The sequence below is a fragment of the Ictidomys tridecemlineatus genome, chromosome X (genome assembly GCF_052094955.1).
Source record: "Ictidomys tridecemlineatus isolate mIctTri1 chromosome X, mIctTri1.hap1, whole genome shotgun sequence".
Taxonomy (NCBI): domain Eukaryota; kingdom Metazoa; phylum Chordata; class Mammalia; order Rodentia; family Sciuridae; genus Ictidomys; species Ictidomys tridecemlineatus.
In genome coordinates this window covers 74,349,908-74,367,173 of record NC_135493.1, presented here as the reverse complement: position 1 = coordinate 74,367,173, position 17,266 = coordinate 74,349,908, and positions in this window count along the sequence as shown.

The window sequence follows — 17,266 nt, the reverse complement described above, 5'->3', positions numbered from 1 at the left end:
AGACTGAGGCAGGAGGATAATAAGTTCAAAGCCAGCCTCAGCAATTTATCAAGGCCCTAAGCAACTCAGCAAGATCCTGTCTCTAAATAAAATACAAAAAAGGGCTGGGGATGTGGCTCAGTGGTTAAACTCCCCTGGATTGAATCCCTGGTGCCAAAAAAAAAAAAAAGATTTTGAGAGAGAAATATTTAAATAGTCTAGGTCATCTCCCCCAACCTCCTCCTACATCCAGGATCTGATGATTTCCAGTCAGTATGTATGTTCCCTGTAGTGAGATACCATTGGAAACGTGGATCCACTGTTTCCCCTAATTGATTTCCAGCCCCATGAGAATCTAATGACACCAAATAGAGTTTGAATTTATGGATTTTTTTCAACAACATGGCTCCTAACTGCATGCTCTTGATTTTATCAGGGACTCAACTCAAGAAACAAAAATGTGTTTCAAGCTATATAAAATTCTTAAGAGAAAATATGCTGATCTCTAGTGTAATATATTCCTCCTAGATATTTAAAAGGTGACTTTATTGTTTATGAAGAGGCAAAATTACAAGAGGGAGTAACTTGATTTAAAGGCAATTTAAAGAACAATGTTAAGTAAATAATAGTATAGTCACATGAATACAGTAAAAATTGTAATGGTAATACTCATATGACTAAAAGTTGGGAAATGTTGCAAAAGCCTTCAGGTAAGGACTGAGCTAAACTGTGAACTGTGAGAATTTGGCAAGATGCTGTTGTATTGAGTCTTAACAAGCAACTGATTAAGCCGGGCGTGGTGATGCACACCTGTAATCCCAGCGGCTCAGGAGGTCGAGGCAGGAGGATTGAGAGTTCAAAAGCCAGCCTTGGCAATTTAGTGAGGTGCTAAGCAACTGAGTGAGACCCTGTCTCTAAATACAAAATAGGGCTGGGGATGTGGCTCAGTGGTTAAGTGCCCCTGAGTTCAATTCCCAGTACCAAAAAGAAAGAAAAAGAAGAAGGGGCTGGGGATGTGGCTCAAGCGGTAGCACACTTGCCTGGCATGCGTGCGACCCGGGTTCGATCCTCAGCACCACATACCAACAAAGATGTTGTGTCTGCCGAGAACTGAAAAATAAATATTAAAAAAAATTCTCTCACTCTCTCTCTCTCACTCTCTCTTTAAAAGAAAAAGAAAGAAAGAAAAAGAAAAAAGCAACTGACTGGGGAGTGGACAGATTCTGGATCCTGACCTGCTAGTCTCCAGGAGAGGGGCTGAGGAAGCCTTTTCCAAAAAGGCAAGAGCATGAGGAAGTGGTGGTGCAGGGCAAGGATGAGGGCAAAGGCAGAGCTACTCTCACCTTGGTAGCTCTAGACTTGTGTCTCTAGGGACTTCCTAAACATCTCCTGGATATTTCCTAGGCACCACTATTGTAGGCAGCTTGTACTGGCAGTTGATTATTAACTTTTTTGTTTTGTACTGGGGATTGAACCCAGGAGTGCTTTCCCATTGAGCTATGCCCCAGTCCTTTTTTTTCATTTTGATTTTTGGTACTGGGTATTGAACTCAGGGGCACTCAACCACTGAGCCACATTTCTAGCCCTATTTTGTATTTTATTTAGAATCAGGGTCTCACTGAGTTGGTTAATGCCCCACTTTTGCTGAGGCTGGCTTTGAACCCATGCTCCTTCTGTCTTGGCCTCCAGAGCCGCTGGGATTACAGGCGTGCACTACTGCACCCAGCATCCCAGTCCTTTTTAATTTTTATTTTGAAAGAGTCTTGCTAAATTGTGGAGGCTGGCCTCAAACTTGCAATCCTTTTGCCTCGGCCTCTCGAGTTGCTGGGATTATAGGCCTATACCACTATGCCTAACTGTTAATCTTTTTACTGGTAGAAAAGACTTTACTCAAGACTATCGCAATAGCAGAGAGATTGGCCTCAACTCTGAATATAACAAAGATAAGTGGGGATTAATAGTCAAGGAGCAGGGTGAGGGGGGTTGGTGGATGGAAATGAGGAGGCATCCAGAGTAGCCGGATTTTTGCTAAACTGACCTCAATGTCTTAGCTAAAGGCAGGCCAAGGATTTTCAAATAAAAAATGGGGGATGAAGAACTTGATCAGATATTAAGGGTGATCAACTATTAAGGGTGGAGGGATGTCTTAGCAGTATTCTCTGTTAAGATTGTGCTGGGAGGCCAAAGACAGGACAAGGAACAAAGTTGAGGTTTAGTTTGAAGAGGGCTCAGAGAAGACTAACTAAAGTTTCATCAAGGAAAGATTCTTAGTCCGATGTGATGGTGCAGGCCTATCATCCCCAAGACTGGGGAGACCGAAGCAGGAGGAACACAAGTTCAAGGCCAGTCTTAGTAATTTAGTGAGGCCCTAAACAACTTGGTGAGACCCTGTCTTAGAATTTAAAAAAAAAAAAAAAGGCTGGGGATGTGGCTCAGTGGTTAAGTGTACCTGGGTTCAGTCTCCGATTGGTGCCCTCCTGGCCCCCCAAAATAGAGAAGCTTTGTGAAGTCCCTCCCCATGCCCAAGGAAAGAAGACACATCATTCTTTTTTCTCTGAAATTTATGTTCACTTCCATTTGGTTGCCTTTTGTTCATTAAGGACCAGCTGAATCATAAATTGAGAGTTGGGTGTAGAATATATTTGCTGGTTGGTGCAAGCCACCAGGCATTTAATGATGGAGACTTCTATGAACACACACAAAAAAACAAGATTAATGATTGGAACAGACTATAAATCTAATTTCTGAGTCCAGAAGACAACCAGTTAAGAAGATTTCTTCCTCCCTCCATCTTTCCTTCCATGTTTGGTGCAACACAGGCCTTTTTACCTGTTAGGTAAGTGCTCTGCCACTGAACTACTACATCCACAGCCCACGAAGATTTCTATACATTGATTTTTTTTTAAAACTAGGGATTGAACCCAGGGGCACACAAACACTGAGCCACATCCCCTGCCCTTTTTTATTTTTCATTTTGAGACAGGGTTCTCACTAAGTTGCTTAGTGCCTCGATAAGTTGCTGAGGCTGGCTTTGAACTTGCAATCCTCCTGCCTTATCAGAGCCACTGGGATTACTGGCATGCACCATCACACCTGGTTTACACATTGATCTTGAAGCATCTTTTTTTTTTAAGAGAGAGTGAGAGACAGTGAGAGAGAGGGAGAGAGAGAGAGAATTTTTTTTAATATTTATTTTTTAGTTCTTGGCGGACACAACATCTTTGTTTGTATGTGGTGCTGAGGATCGAACCCGGGCCGCACGCATGCCAGATGAGCACGCTACCGCTTGAGCCACATCCCCAGCCCCTTGAAGCATCTTTAGATGATGGAGTGATTTCAAAAGTGGCAATCCAAGGGATCATCTGATTTGTGCTTTGCATGATTGTATCCCAGAGCAAAGCATGGAAGACAGTTGTTCCATGAACTTCATGAATGGCCCACATACAGCAGGAACAAAGGTTGCTCATATTTGATCTTCTGTGGTGATGACCCCTTTGAAGTTTTTATCAAGTCATCTTGCTCCAGTTTACAAGGCTTCTTTAGATACTGGGGATGGGAGGAGTCAGCTACAAGACAACCTAGAAACCCAATAAGAATCTGGGAAGTCAGGTTTTAGTTCTCAGTGGCATCAAGTCAGGAGTGTGGGGGAAAACTTTGGAACCATCAGTTTAGGCAGTTGTAGCTAGATACTAAAGGAAATTAGAAGAATTGAGAATTTGGCCAGGAGTGGGACCTATAATCCTAGCTACACAGGAGGCTGAGGCAGTTAAGTAAGATTCTCAGATCCTGTCCCCAAATTAGAAAGAAAAAGGGCTGGAGATGTAGTTTAGTGGGAGAGCACCCCTAGGGTTTCATCCCCAGTATCATAAAAAATAAGAGCTTGGGAAGGACTGACAAAATGTGCAAGACAGAAGTCTCTGTCCAGGTAGACCAAATAGAAAGTTTAAATGGTGGTTTGCCAAGAGGTAAAAAATAGCTCAAAGACAATGAACAGGACTAGAATCTAATAAGTCACAAAGGTGTTGCTAAAGTTTTCTATTCAAACATCAAATTTCTCTCTACAGTCACCTCCCCTTTTGATCAAAGATAAATAAAGTAAGGTTATTCTTGTTAGCAAAATAAGTCTAGTCTCATTAGATTTGACCTGATTGTTTACGTAAGTGCAGCAAGAATGTCAATTGACCACAAAGGCCTTTTCAGTTTATTTTGCTGGTACTTTTCTTCCTTCCTTTCTTTCCCTCCCTTCCTCCCTCCCCCTCCCTCCCTCCCTCCATATCTCTCTCTCTCCCTCCCTCTCTCCATATCTCTCTCTCTCTCTCTCTCTCTCTCTCTCTCTCTCTCTCTCTCTCTCTTTCTTTCTTTCGTTCCAGGGGCACTTAACCACTGAGCCACATCCACAACCCCCACCTTTTAAAAAAAAAATTTTTCTTTTAAACAGGGTCTCGTTAAATTGCTAAAGGTCTTGCTAAGTTGCTTAGGGCCTTGCTAAGTTGCTGAGGCTGGTTTGAACTTGGAATCTTCCTACCTCAACCTCCTGAGCCACTGGGATCACAGGTGTGTGCCCGTGTACCTGGCTTGCTGGCAATTTGCAGAGAATCTTAGATTAGACTTTTTTTAAAGCTTTATGGAGGTTGGAAAGCCAAGCCAAAAATTTGTCAACAGATTTCACCTGTAGTAACTATAAATTTGGGTGAATTCCTTTCTTCTTAAGCCCCCTTCCAAAAAGTGCTAAACTTCATGCACTTTCCATGATGTGATCTTGTTACTCACCTATATGGCTGGGAACCAGATACCAGGCTGGTTTTCTCAAGAGGACTTTGTAAGGTCAGGTGTGGTGGTGCATGCCTGTAATCCCAGTGATTCTGGAGACTGAGACAGGAGGATCACAAGTTCGAGGCCAGCCTCAGCAACTTAGTGAGGCTCAGTGAATAAATGGAAGGGGGAATAAATGAACTGGTTCCTAGATCTAATCACTGGGTTGCTTTTTGCTTTGTTGGATAAAAGACCCTGCCTTAAGCTCTTATTCCCCCATCTCCCTATTCCTACCTTGGTACCCTATCTGGCACCTCAGTCTTCACAGGATGAGTGCTCTGTCAAGCTCTTGCCAGACCTTTTGACACCTGGCATTCTGCTCTGGATGCCCAAGTTCCATTGCAGGACTTCTGTCACTGGTTGCCAGACACTCTGATTGCCAACCATCTGCCAGTCTGGGCTTTCTCCTAGTTTCTGCTGCATCCTTATTACCCAGATGCTATTCTACCTGCCTATCTAAATATCTGGCTAGGGCCTCTGCTACTACTTCTGGAATCTTGTGATTTACCCTGGTCTATCTATGTGCTCTTAAATTCCTGACCCTCCCTTTCTCTGCCACCACACAAGTCTCATTTCTATAACTGTCCAACTAGAAGCATACTGGAAAAGCAAACTTACTAAATTCAAGGGCTCTATACTCTAACTACTAAGATTTAAATTTCAGGTCTTCCACTTCAGGCAGATGTGCGATCTTAGGGCAAGTCACTTCATCTCTTTGAACTACAGTTGGCTCATCTGAAAAATGGGTATGATAATAATACATACATCCTAAGATCACTATGAGATCAACTGACTGATTGATTTTGGAGGAATGTTGGGGATGGAACTCAGAGATTCTTGCATGCTTGGCAAGTACTCCACCATCAATTTATACTCTCAAACTCACTGAGAGATTTAAATAAGATGCAGATGCTCCTCAACTTATGGATGGGGTTACATTCTGTTAACATTTTATTTATTTATTTATTTATTTTTTGTAGTACTGGAGATCAAACCCAGGATGTCATGCATGGTAGGCAAGCACTCTACCACTGAACTACACCCCCAACCCCTGGATGGAGTCACATCCTGATAAAACCCATCATAAATTGGAAATATGGCAAGTAAAAATGTATTTACACCTAACTTACCAAACATCATAGGTTAGTACACTGTAGAGTCCTGGTTGTCGTCTCTCATGATCATGTGACTGACTGGGAGTCATTGCTAGCATTCTGAAAGAGTATTGAACTATATACAGAATATTGATAACCTGGGAAAAAGTCAAAATTCAGATTATGGTTTCCACCAAATATATATTGCTTTCACAGCATGGGATTGTCTTAAAATCCTTAAGTGGTGGGCTGAGGTTGTGGCTCAGTGGTAGAGTGCTTGCCTAGCATGTGAGAGGCACAGGGTTTGATTCTCAGTGCTACATATTAATAAATAAAGATCCAATGATAACTCAAAAATATATTTTAAAAATCCTTAAGTGGAACCATCTAAAATCCTTAAATTGAACTGTCATAAGTCATGGACTGTCTGTGATGTCTTAACATAGTATCTGGCACATAATAAATATCCAAAAACTATTTGCTATCATTTTACATTACTTTTATATTTTCAGTATCTAGGGCATAATTGGCACTCAACAAATGTGTGTTGAAAGGGGAGGAAGAGAAGAAATAACAATCCCTGGTTATTCAGTTTCCCCAAAGTCAATTCATTAATTCCAATCCCATCTCAGGATGCAAATATCTTATGGACATTTGTTTCAGTCACTTAGTTATTTCTTAAATCCCACCTCTTCTAGGAATCCTTTTGTATTTAAGATCCTATGGCTTGGCTGATCCCAATCTGCCTACAGAGATGTAAAACTGTTACAAGTACCCATGCCCACTTTTTACCAAACCATATTCATTTACTCAGATTACTTAGCCACCAATTGTACCTACTCCAAGATATATGGCTAGTATGAAATTTTTGGATTGCATATTTTACACATTAACCCACTCCCCACCACGTGTGTGCTTTCTACATTTTTGGTGTCACTCAGCACTTGCTATCTCTGATTATCAAGTCAAGAACTATGTTTAAACTAATGAAGACAGACAGCCTTGGAGAGAGAAATGCTTCAGTAATGTTTTGTGATGAAGATGAAGGCGAGAATCTGGAAGCAGAAGCTGGGGAAGGGGTGGGATTTGTGTCTCCACTTACTTTTCACCCCAGTAGGGGCAGAAAGCATGCTGCCTATTTCCTGTTCATTGGCTATGTTCCTCTCAGAGGCCAGAGGGGCAAGCCTAGACAATACAAATGAGCTGTGGATGGGACTTGGCCAAGGGGCCTCTAAAGGGAGAGCAGCAGGGCTGGCTAAGAGGAAATAGAAAAGGAAAGTGCCTACTATTTTTTAGTGCCTTCTTTGTTTCCCCAAGCTGCATAACGACTCTCCTTTTCCAGAGACATAATCAATAACAAGGTGCAAAATTTTCCTCATAATAAATGCCTGAGTCTGAGAACACTCTGCAGATTGGGTGACCCCTGATATGGTGGCCTTTGATATGATACTCAGACTTGGAGAAATTCATTGAGCACCCTCTATGCACTAAAGCCATATACAAGGCAGTATTAAACCTAGGTCAAATTGGAAGCCTTCTATGACTTTCTTTAGCTGAGACATAAGGGACACAGGTTAGTGATGATTGTGTGAGCATAAAAGAACAACCGAGAGTACAAGAAGCAGGCCAAAGAGGGCAAATTTAGCCAATTCCTTGCTGATTTCCTATCATGAATCTTTTTGCTTTACTTGATCCAATCCAGAAAAACATGCTGTGAGGACATTCAAGAGGCTACTGTTCCTTGCCCAGGTGAAAGTTCATTCTTTCACCTATTTAAGTGGTCTGGATCCAAGACAGCTTCAAAGTTGTCTCAACTCTCCACTTTACTTGCACCCTTCCTCAGCCCCCAAATTAAAATTGAAGGCACTTTCCTCTTTAGAGCTGTAGTCTCCGGGCAAAACTGTGATATGTGTATGTGTGTATGAAGCAGATGCCCAAGAGACCCAGGGAAATGTTTGTAAACTTCCAACCATAACTCTACCTCCCTGGGCTCCTCGCTCAGTGAGGCAGGCTGTTGCAGCAGAACAGCGTGACCTTTGCTAGGAACTCAGAGCTGCCTTCAGTTCAAAGTTGAACTGGAAACAAGAATCAGAAGTACTGCTGCCGTTTTGGTCTCACCCACCCCCACCATGTGTAAGGGAAAGCTCAAACAGCGAGGGGTTAAGCTCCTTATAAGGAAAAGAACCTCCTCTTTCCTGTGCGGAAATTGTGCTTTTTTTTTTTTTCTTCTTCTTCTTCTGTACGTTTAAAGTACCTCGTAAAATCTATACCGGATAGGATTCACAAAAACACATTCCCCTAAGGCGGGGGCCGGGGGCAACTAGGAGCGCTGGGAAAAAGGACAGGCGGGGCGAGGCGGGGCGGGGCTAAGAAAGGCGACCGTGTGAAGAATTTGAGGGATGAGTCATCAAAAAGAAGCTGGGAAAGGGAGCGGAACTAGTAATCTGAGCTGGGAAAGAGACGAGCATTCATTAGACACAGATCTTGTCAATCACGTCTGCTCGGCAAATGACCTGAGAGCCTCCCAGACCTCTCAGACCGGAAAAAGGGTCTTGGGAGGCGGTCTAAAGTCTTTGAAATCGGAAAAGACCGAGCGCGAGCGAGCCGAATCTGAGGCAGCTCAGGCAGGCCTGGGAGGAAGATGGCGTTTGCCATCAAGGTCACATGGCTACTTTAGGGGACTAAAACGAAATACTAGCTGAGAACAATAGGGATGGCCACAAGGAACCAGATTTTCAAAATCTTTGCTAGGAACACTCGCTGTCTCAATATCCAATTTTTATTTTTTTCTAATTAGACTCGTAAGCACATTTGTGATTTGTCAGAATTCTTGTCCTACACACATGTCATCAGACTGTGGGAAGGGGTGGAGTTTCTCTGGAGCTCCGCTCCTTCAGGGAGCCTGAAAGGGGTGGGGGAAGCCCAGGGGCCAGGGTGACTGTAGAACCAGAAAGCAGCAGGTGCCAGGAAAGAAATCACCCACTAGGGTCTCAGCACCCAAAAGCAACAAGGAAAGTTGATTTCTTCCAGGCATTGTGCATTTCAGAAGATCTGTCAGGCTCACTTCTGTTCAGGGTGGTCTAATGTTTGACCTCTCACCTATTTGGAAAGTTTGATCCTGGCAAAAAAGGACTTGATTAGGTACCCTCTTACACTGTACCAGATAATCAACTTTGGTTGATTCAGGATAAGAAATGTGAGCTTCATAAACTCTTTTGTTCATAGGTTATTTTGTTAATATTTTATCCATTGGTGTCCTTGCAAATGGTACTTTTGAAAAATTTCTTGTATTAACTAAAAGATGAAAAGGGATTTATTCACTCCTTGGCAGTACTGTTAGGGAACATCCACTCATGCAGCTGTGTATTATAGGGACCAGGGGCGAGCTGGGGCATATAAAAGTACTGATCCATGAACTGAAACAGCCTAATCTAGTTGATAATTTCTTTCTTTTGCACTTAGACCATTTTCATGCCCTCCCTTCCTGGTGCAAGCAGCACTTCAAACTGAGAGCTGTCTCAATTCACAAACACCCAGAAGAGCCTGAAAAGACTGACTGGGAGAATGGGGCACAATAGAAACTCAGACTTCAAGGGTACCTGGGAATGGAGGCAGTGGCAGAGAGATTAACCTTTTCACTAGCTCAATCTTGTCTTACTCAGCTCTGGCCATCCCAGTTTAAGCTGACTCCTCAATCTACTATGTAGTAATACCCCATTATGAAGCATCATCAGGCCACTGCAGTTTTAGTTTTGTTTTTTGTTTTTGTTTGTTTGTGTGTGTTTTGAGACAGGGACACTCGCTAAATTGCCCAGGCTGGTCTGGAATTTACAATCCTCCTGCCTTGGCTTCCTGGGTAGCCCGGGTTGTAGGCATACATCACTATGCCCAGCTTCTCTAGTTTTAGCTTTATTGATCATTTTGAATTGATTCAGGAATGGGGTTTGAAGGAAAAGGGGATGCCTATCTGTTCTATTCTCTGAGGCACACTACTATAGCCTCACGGGAATAGGCTTTTCATGGAGGAGTCACTCTAGCTCAGCCATTATTCTAGAACAGTGTGAACTCATGCAGGAGAAAATAGTGCTAAACCTGAGCTCGTGAGGGAACCAGACCCTTTAACTATTAGTCCCTTGGCCACAATTTAGAGGCTCACAAATTCTCTGGTCAAATCTGAGAGAAAGATCTTGTATCATCTGTTACAGATAGTCAAGCCATAGTAAGAGAGTATATATGAGTGGAGAGTGGATGGAGCGAGGGGGATGTGACAACCCTAATCCTATAATACCTGGAGAAAAAAACACTTTCCCAGAGCATACCCTGCAGAAAACGGAAAATTTAGCAACCCAGAAAAGGATGGCCTAGAGTCCTGGAGTAGCGCTTTTCTTTTCTCCCTTTCGTTTCCATTACACAGAACCCAGAAGGTCTCTGAGTTACTGATTCTACCCTATTAGAAGGCAGCTACTCCCCTCCCTAAGTGCAGGGATGCAGTATGGTGTTCCAAATTTAGGAAGGATGGGAAGGAGGCTGCTATATACTGTTGCGGTCACCAGGTGGCACCAAATCATAACCATAGCTCTAAAGAAGCCATCTAGAAATGGACCTTGAGAGCCCTTGAACTATTTTCCAACCCCTCCCTGCTCCCTGTGCGGAACTGAAGAATAAGGAGCCTTTCAGATATGGTGGATAACCCTCCTTCAGTGAAAACGCTTGAATCTTTAAACTAGAGCCTCTTCCAGCTGAAGATTGCTAGGATTTAAATATGGCCTTCATCCCTGCCCTTCCCAGAGACCTATTTCTTAGCTTCAGATAAGAAAAAAGGTATTTTCCTGGAGTCTTTCCAGATGCCTTCACCCACCATAAGAGTTGTTTTCCTTCAAAGAGGTCAGTTGAATAAACCCAGATATGAGACCTAGGAGGTTCTGCCCAAATTCATAGGCATGCTAAGAATGACCTTGTCTAAAAGTGGTGTGGCTGACCAGCCTCATTGCCTCTTCTAGTCAAACATGACTGCTTCTGGTGGCTCAGACATGCTTCATAAATCCCCATTGCTAGACTCTTCCACCTGGAATGCTATGTTCTCGCAGCCATTTCTTTCTTCAGATCTGTCCTATTTTGGGGGGCATAGATAAAATGCTGGGAAGCCATTTTTAGCATCCTCCAATCTGAGGAACCACCCTGCTCTTCTAAATGACCATTACAATGTGTGCCATTCATCCTGTTCTTCTACTTTATATTATGGTTATTTGTGAATCTATCTTCCCTACAAAATTGTGAGCCCAAGGGAGGGCAAGGATTGTGCCTTATTTATCTTTTTATATCCTATTCAATGAACACAGTAGGTGCCCAATAAATCATCATCATAATACCTTACATTTGCATAGTACTTAATAATTTGCAAAGCACATTCTCATACTTTTTCTCATTTAATCCTCACAGCAACCCTATTAGCTAGGTCTTATATCTCTGTTTTACAGATGAACAGACTGACAAGTTAAGCAACTTGTCAGGCTCCTATAGCTAGGAAGAGGCAGAGAAGGATCAGAATGCAGGTTTTTCTGTCCCTAAATCCAGTTCTTTCAACTTTCTGTACCTGAGTTGTTGTTTGGATGTTCCTTCTTGAAGATGGAAGCCAGGAAGGCTCATCCTGGTACTGGGAAGGAGGGAGGAGAAGATCTAAAGACCAAACTCCCCTCCTTTCATTCCTGTTCCCTTCTTCTCCTCACTGCTGTTTCCAAAGAGGATTTCAGAACACAATCTTATTTTTTTTTAAGTATGTCTGGTGTGAGATGTCCTTGTGGATAAGAGAAGAAAATATGGAGTAAAGACAGGACAGTGAGGTGTATTCACAGCTGGTAACTAATGGATCTTTGTCAGCATGGAGGGTGGTCACTGGCCTGTCCAATAATGTAATTATTGACTTGGACTAGGACATTGATGGCATGCTGATCAAATTTGTAAAGGATATGAGCCTGGTCTCAGAAAGATCCCAAGAAGCCATAATGAACCAGGGAGATGAAATGTAAAGTTTCAGAGCCAAGTTCGTAGAAACCAAATGCTTAACTTCCTAACAATCTGTATGAAAAGGTTTCAGGTGTTTGAGGTGACTACGAGCTCATTAGTTTTGACAGCAGCTGCACCAAATGCTAATATGTTCGGGTCTAGAATGGAGGGAAATTACAGTTCTGCTTTATGCTCTGCTCATTAGACCACAGCAGAGGATTGTCTTTAGCCTTTGATACTAGACACAAACAGAGACATTAGCAGCCTGGAGCAAGTACTAAAGAGAGAGACCAGGAGTGTGACAGGACTTAAAAATTGTGAACGAACTCTTGGAGCTGTTTAACCTGGTGAAGGAATCACCAGGTTGATGGTGGTGGTTCAGGATTCAGTTTTCAGACATATAGAAGAGGGATTTCCTTTGTTTTGCTTTAGTGATTAGGTGCAAAGGGTGGGCGCTACGGGAAAATGGACTTTGACAGAACCTAAGGAAGAACTTCATTATAGTTTGAGATGATCCAGCATGCAATGGTCTACCCTGCAAAGATGAGATTTTCCCGTCATTGGAGTTATTTAAGCAGAAACAAGATAACTACTTGGCAAAGAGGTTGCATAAGGCAATCAAGCTTTGGAACATAAGGGTAGGGAACTAGGCAACCAGTAAAGCTGCTTTGGATACCATAATTTTGAAATTCAGGTGGTAAGGGGCCTGGAGGTGAAATAGTTGGAGCCCTCAGAGCGGGTGCCTCTTAACTAGTTACTATCTCTATTTCCAATCTCCCCTCCTCCAGTCCTCCTTACACCTATGCCCCAGAAATATTTTCCTGAATACTTTACCATGAGACCTTCCAGCTCAAATGTCATAGAATCTCAGTAATCCTAAAGGTCATCTGGTTCAGTTTTTTATCGGACACTTCTATCACCTTTGCATCATCTACCTGGAGTGGTTGTCCAGTCACTGCTTGACTATCTCTGGTGATAGGCATCTGCTTACCATTTGGGTCATTTCACTCTAATTTCAAAGTACTACTAATCTTTAGAAAGTCCCTTCTAAACCCAACAAGTGGTTTTATGTTAGGGTTGGGGTAAGGACATTTTTGTTGTTTTCTGCAGTGCTGGGGATGGAACCCAGGGTCTCACACATGCCAGGCAAGCAAGCACTCCATCACTGAGCTGCACCCCGCCATAGGACATTTTTTCTTCTGCTTTTGAAACTGTTGGTAATAAATTTTAAAGGACTTCAAGAGGCTGGAATCATGAGTTGAAACTTTTATTACAATTTCTCATTATAAAAAAGAAAAGAAAAAGAGCAACTTATGTTGATCCAAATCTGCTTTCCTATAACTTCCATCTATTAGATCTCAGAGCCTTTGGAGTCACACAGAACAAAACTACAGCTTCCTCTTCCCCATGAACCCAGAAACGATTTGCCAACAGTAGACAAATTTTCCCTGGGATTCTCCAGCCCCCTCACTATCATCACCACTATTCTGAGTATATTTTTGGTAATATCCCCCATGAAGTCTGGTGCTCATAACTGAACGAACAGGGGGCATCAGGTGTGGCCTGACCAGTACAGAGTAGCACAGGTGATCACCTCCTTTATCCTGACTTATTAATATAGTCCAAGGTCACAATACTTTTTGTAGCAACCAAACCATCCATTTGACTCAACTCATGATGAGCTTTCATTTTCTCTAAAAATCCTTTAGGCCACATCCTATACTCATACTGTTACATTTTGAAATTCAAATAAGGGACTTTACCAGTTTTGTGTAATTTATAAGTCTGATCTGGTGACATTAAAACAGAACCTTTTGTTTCATTTTGTTTTGTGTGGTGCTGGGGATTGAACCCAGGGCCTTGTACATGCAAGGCAGGTACTCTACAAACTGAGCTATATCCCTAGCCCCAAACAGAATTCTTTTGCATGTAGTCACTTAACCAGTTAAAAGTCCATCAATTTTTACTTCTACCCACCCTGCATTTTGTCTATATTGTCCCAAGAGTATTGAGAGAATGTTTTGTTGAATTCCAAATACATTGTGGGTATAGCTTTCCACTCTTCTACCTGTCCAATCTCCCTATCATAGGAAATGAATTGAGTGGGAATTTTTTCCCCTAAGTCCAGGAGCTGAATGATCTTCACTTTCTTTTCTAAGTGCTCACCAACCTTCTTTTAATCATTTGTCTGAGAATCTTGCCCTTGATTAATATTACACTTATTGATCTATAAATTTGTGGAATTTACCTTTTCCTACCTGCAAAATGGTGGGGGCCATGTTTGCTCATCTCTAGGCAGTAGCATGCATCATTTCCATTCTCCCTGGGGTTTGTAAAGCCACCACCATTTGTCCTGCAGTTGAGCTGTGAGTCCTCAAAATGGTCAGGGCAGTTATTGACCTAGACTCTGAGCTGGAGTTTCTCAGGGCAGCTCATGGCACCCTGGGATGAGACTGTCTTCAGGAGCTTGTCTCTGGTGTTCATCTTGTCCTTTCTATTCTGAAAATCCTTCTCCTTGGAGAACAGAAAGAGCAAAGTGGGGCTGAGAAGGCTTTATTTTCTCATTAGCAAAAGCATCCAGTCAGGGCATCCCATTGTTTATTCAGTAACACCCAAACTCTCTTCTGTTATGAAGACTTTCACAACATGACTTGCCAATCTGATTCCTATCATTAAATTCAAACCCTCTGCTTTGGTCAGGCCAGTCCCTTCACTGTTCCTCAAGTATGCCCAGACCATCTAATCTCCATGCTCTGGTTGAGGTTTTATTTCTCAATTTGGAATGCCCACTACTCTACCCACTTATATCTGACCATAGCATTTCGTACAATTTCTCCAGTCCTTTTAATCTTTACTGTACAATTGAAGTCACATACTAAATTATACATTTCATTCATTTTATCATGGCTCAGCTTTGTCTTCCTAATAGTATGCACCCCACAGTGGGTATCTTCCATGCCTCACAGTATATATAAACCAGCACAGGGCCAGGCCTACAGTCCTGGTTACCATACTTCTGTGGAGATTTCCACAGTGACCAACTCCTGATCCTTCACATACACCACTAATTCATATCCCAAGATAGCTGTGTCCCGGGGGCTGGGGATGTGGCTCAAGCGGTAGCGCGCTCGCCTAGCATGCGTGCGGCCCGGGTTCGATCCTCAGCAGCACCACATACCAACAAAGATGTTGTGTCCGCCAAGAACTAAGAATAAATAAATGTTAAAATTCTCTCTCTCTCTCTCTCTGTCCCTCTCTCTCTCACTCTCTTTAAAAAAAAAAAAAAAAAAAAAAAAAAAAAAAAAAAAAAAAAAAAGATAGCTGTGTCCAGTTCCCTAAAGGACTAAAATAGAAATCAGATAAACCTAGAGATGTGGACTGGATCTAATCTAGGCACTAATGATCTTTGCAATGTGGAATAAAATCCAAGTATATCCTAATCTTCTCTTCAAAGATCTGTGCTTTTTGGTTGGGCAATGCCGTTGGTCAGCAATGGGGCCAAGAATCTCAAGCTACATGAGCACAGAACTGACTGTCAATAAGCTTGAAATCTCCTGCCTGTCCTGAAGGTTACCTCCTTTATTCAGGCCTTTCAAAGGTGTGAAGACCAACTACAATCTCTCCCTGACAGGTTCCTAATAGAATTGGATCTGGGTTTGCTATGGCACCTTGAGATGATGAGAAGAGAAGCAATGTCTAAATCACCCCAAAATAGATAGCCTCCTACTTGGAGGCACTTGTGCACGTGCGTGTGTGTGTGTGTGTACACACACACACACACACACACACACACACACACACCAAAATGGGAGGCCCCATTTGGAAGTATCTGAAATGGAGCAAAAAATAAATACTCTGAATTTATCTCAAAAGGTGATGTACTCCAGCCCTATGCTCTCAGAAAGATGAAGGATATCAATACTTTCCTCAGTAGCCATTCATTCCATTTGTCAACTGTTATTGGGAATTTACTGGGTGCCCATAATTACTTCCTATGCATAGCAAAGTCTTTCCTTGGGTTTACTTAATCTAATTTTCTTCTCTATCACTCTCAGAAGAAATGGGGAACACAGGTCATGAGAGAACACATCTCTATCCTGTCATTGAAGATGGCTTAGTAGTCTAGTTGTGCTCGTTGGATGTTACCTTTCTTTTTTTTTTCTAGCTTAAAAAAGAAAAAAAAAGTTCTTTGGCACATTGCTTTTGTTCTTCTCCAAATCCTCTCTACTTTTCCACATATGTTAAAAATGTACTCACCAAGGGCAGATCCATTAATGCTTTGGAAGATATAACCAATGGCTGGTAGAAAGGAACAAGTGGAGCAGGACTGTAGGGAGGGTCATCTGTTATTGGGTTGTCTTCCAGCTCTGTTTCTACCACTAACTAAGATGGGTTTTTTGGGGACCCATTTGCCCAATTATAAAATAGGTGGATTGGACTAGATAACTCTGGGATTACTTCTAGTTCTGATACACTCTGATTACCTTCCAGCTCCTCCATGCTCTATTTTTGTTACTTTATACTAGTATTCCCCATTAGTTTTGGAAAAAAAGAAAGGAAAGAAGGGAGGGAAGAAGGGGTGAAAAAGGGAGAAAACCAGTTCTACAACTGTGGACTCATTCAACTTGTACACCCTCTTTCCCATTGTTCTTTTTTTAAAATCTATACATCTGTCAAGTTAATCATTGCCAATCTCTCTTGTACTATGTGCCATATTAGTATATTAGTTCTGGGTTTTGGTCTCTGTGCATGCTAACTTGTGTTCATCCCCTCTGAACATCATTCTGGCTGTGATGGTTCATCTCCCTCATTTTGTCAGGGTCAATTTTAAGAATTCTATTCCTGATTTCTGAGCTATTGGCAACCCTGCCCAATGTCAAACTTGATGAGCAGCCTCCCCATTCAGTTCTTCAAGTCACTGAGAATTATGTGAAATCCTATAATGCTAACCCTGTGGCGCCTCACTGAATCTGTCCCCTGGAGTTGTCAGGGGGCTCACTGATCACAATCCTGTAGAGAAATCATTCTCAGGACCCCAGTAACTTCTCTAATTCTACTTCACAGAACAGGAAACAAGTATCCCTAGGGAAGGAGAAGGAACCTGCTCTGACGTCACCCAAGGCCAGGGAGTCCACATAGCTGATGCCGTACTGGATTTGGATACAAGAAAACTTTAGCATGTTAGAGGTCAAACCTCCTCCTAGCCCCCAGTCCAAGATGAGGGCAGGGTGGTAGCGTTGGTGGTGATGGCAGCAGAGAAGGAGGTGGAAGAAGAGGAGGAGGAGGAGGCGGTGGTAGCAGCAGCAGCAGTGGTGGTGGCACAGAGAAGGAAGGAAGTATTATTTTTGCTGTTTCATTAGGAGGCCCAAGGTGCTCAG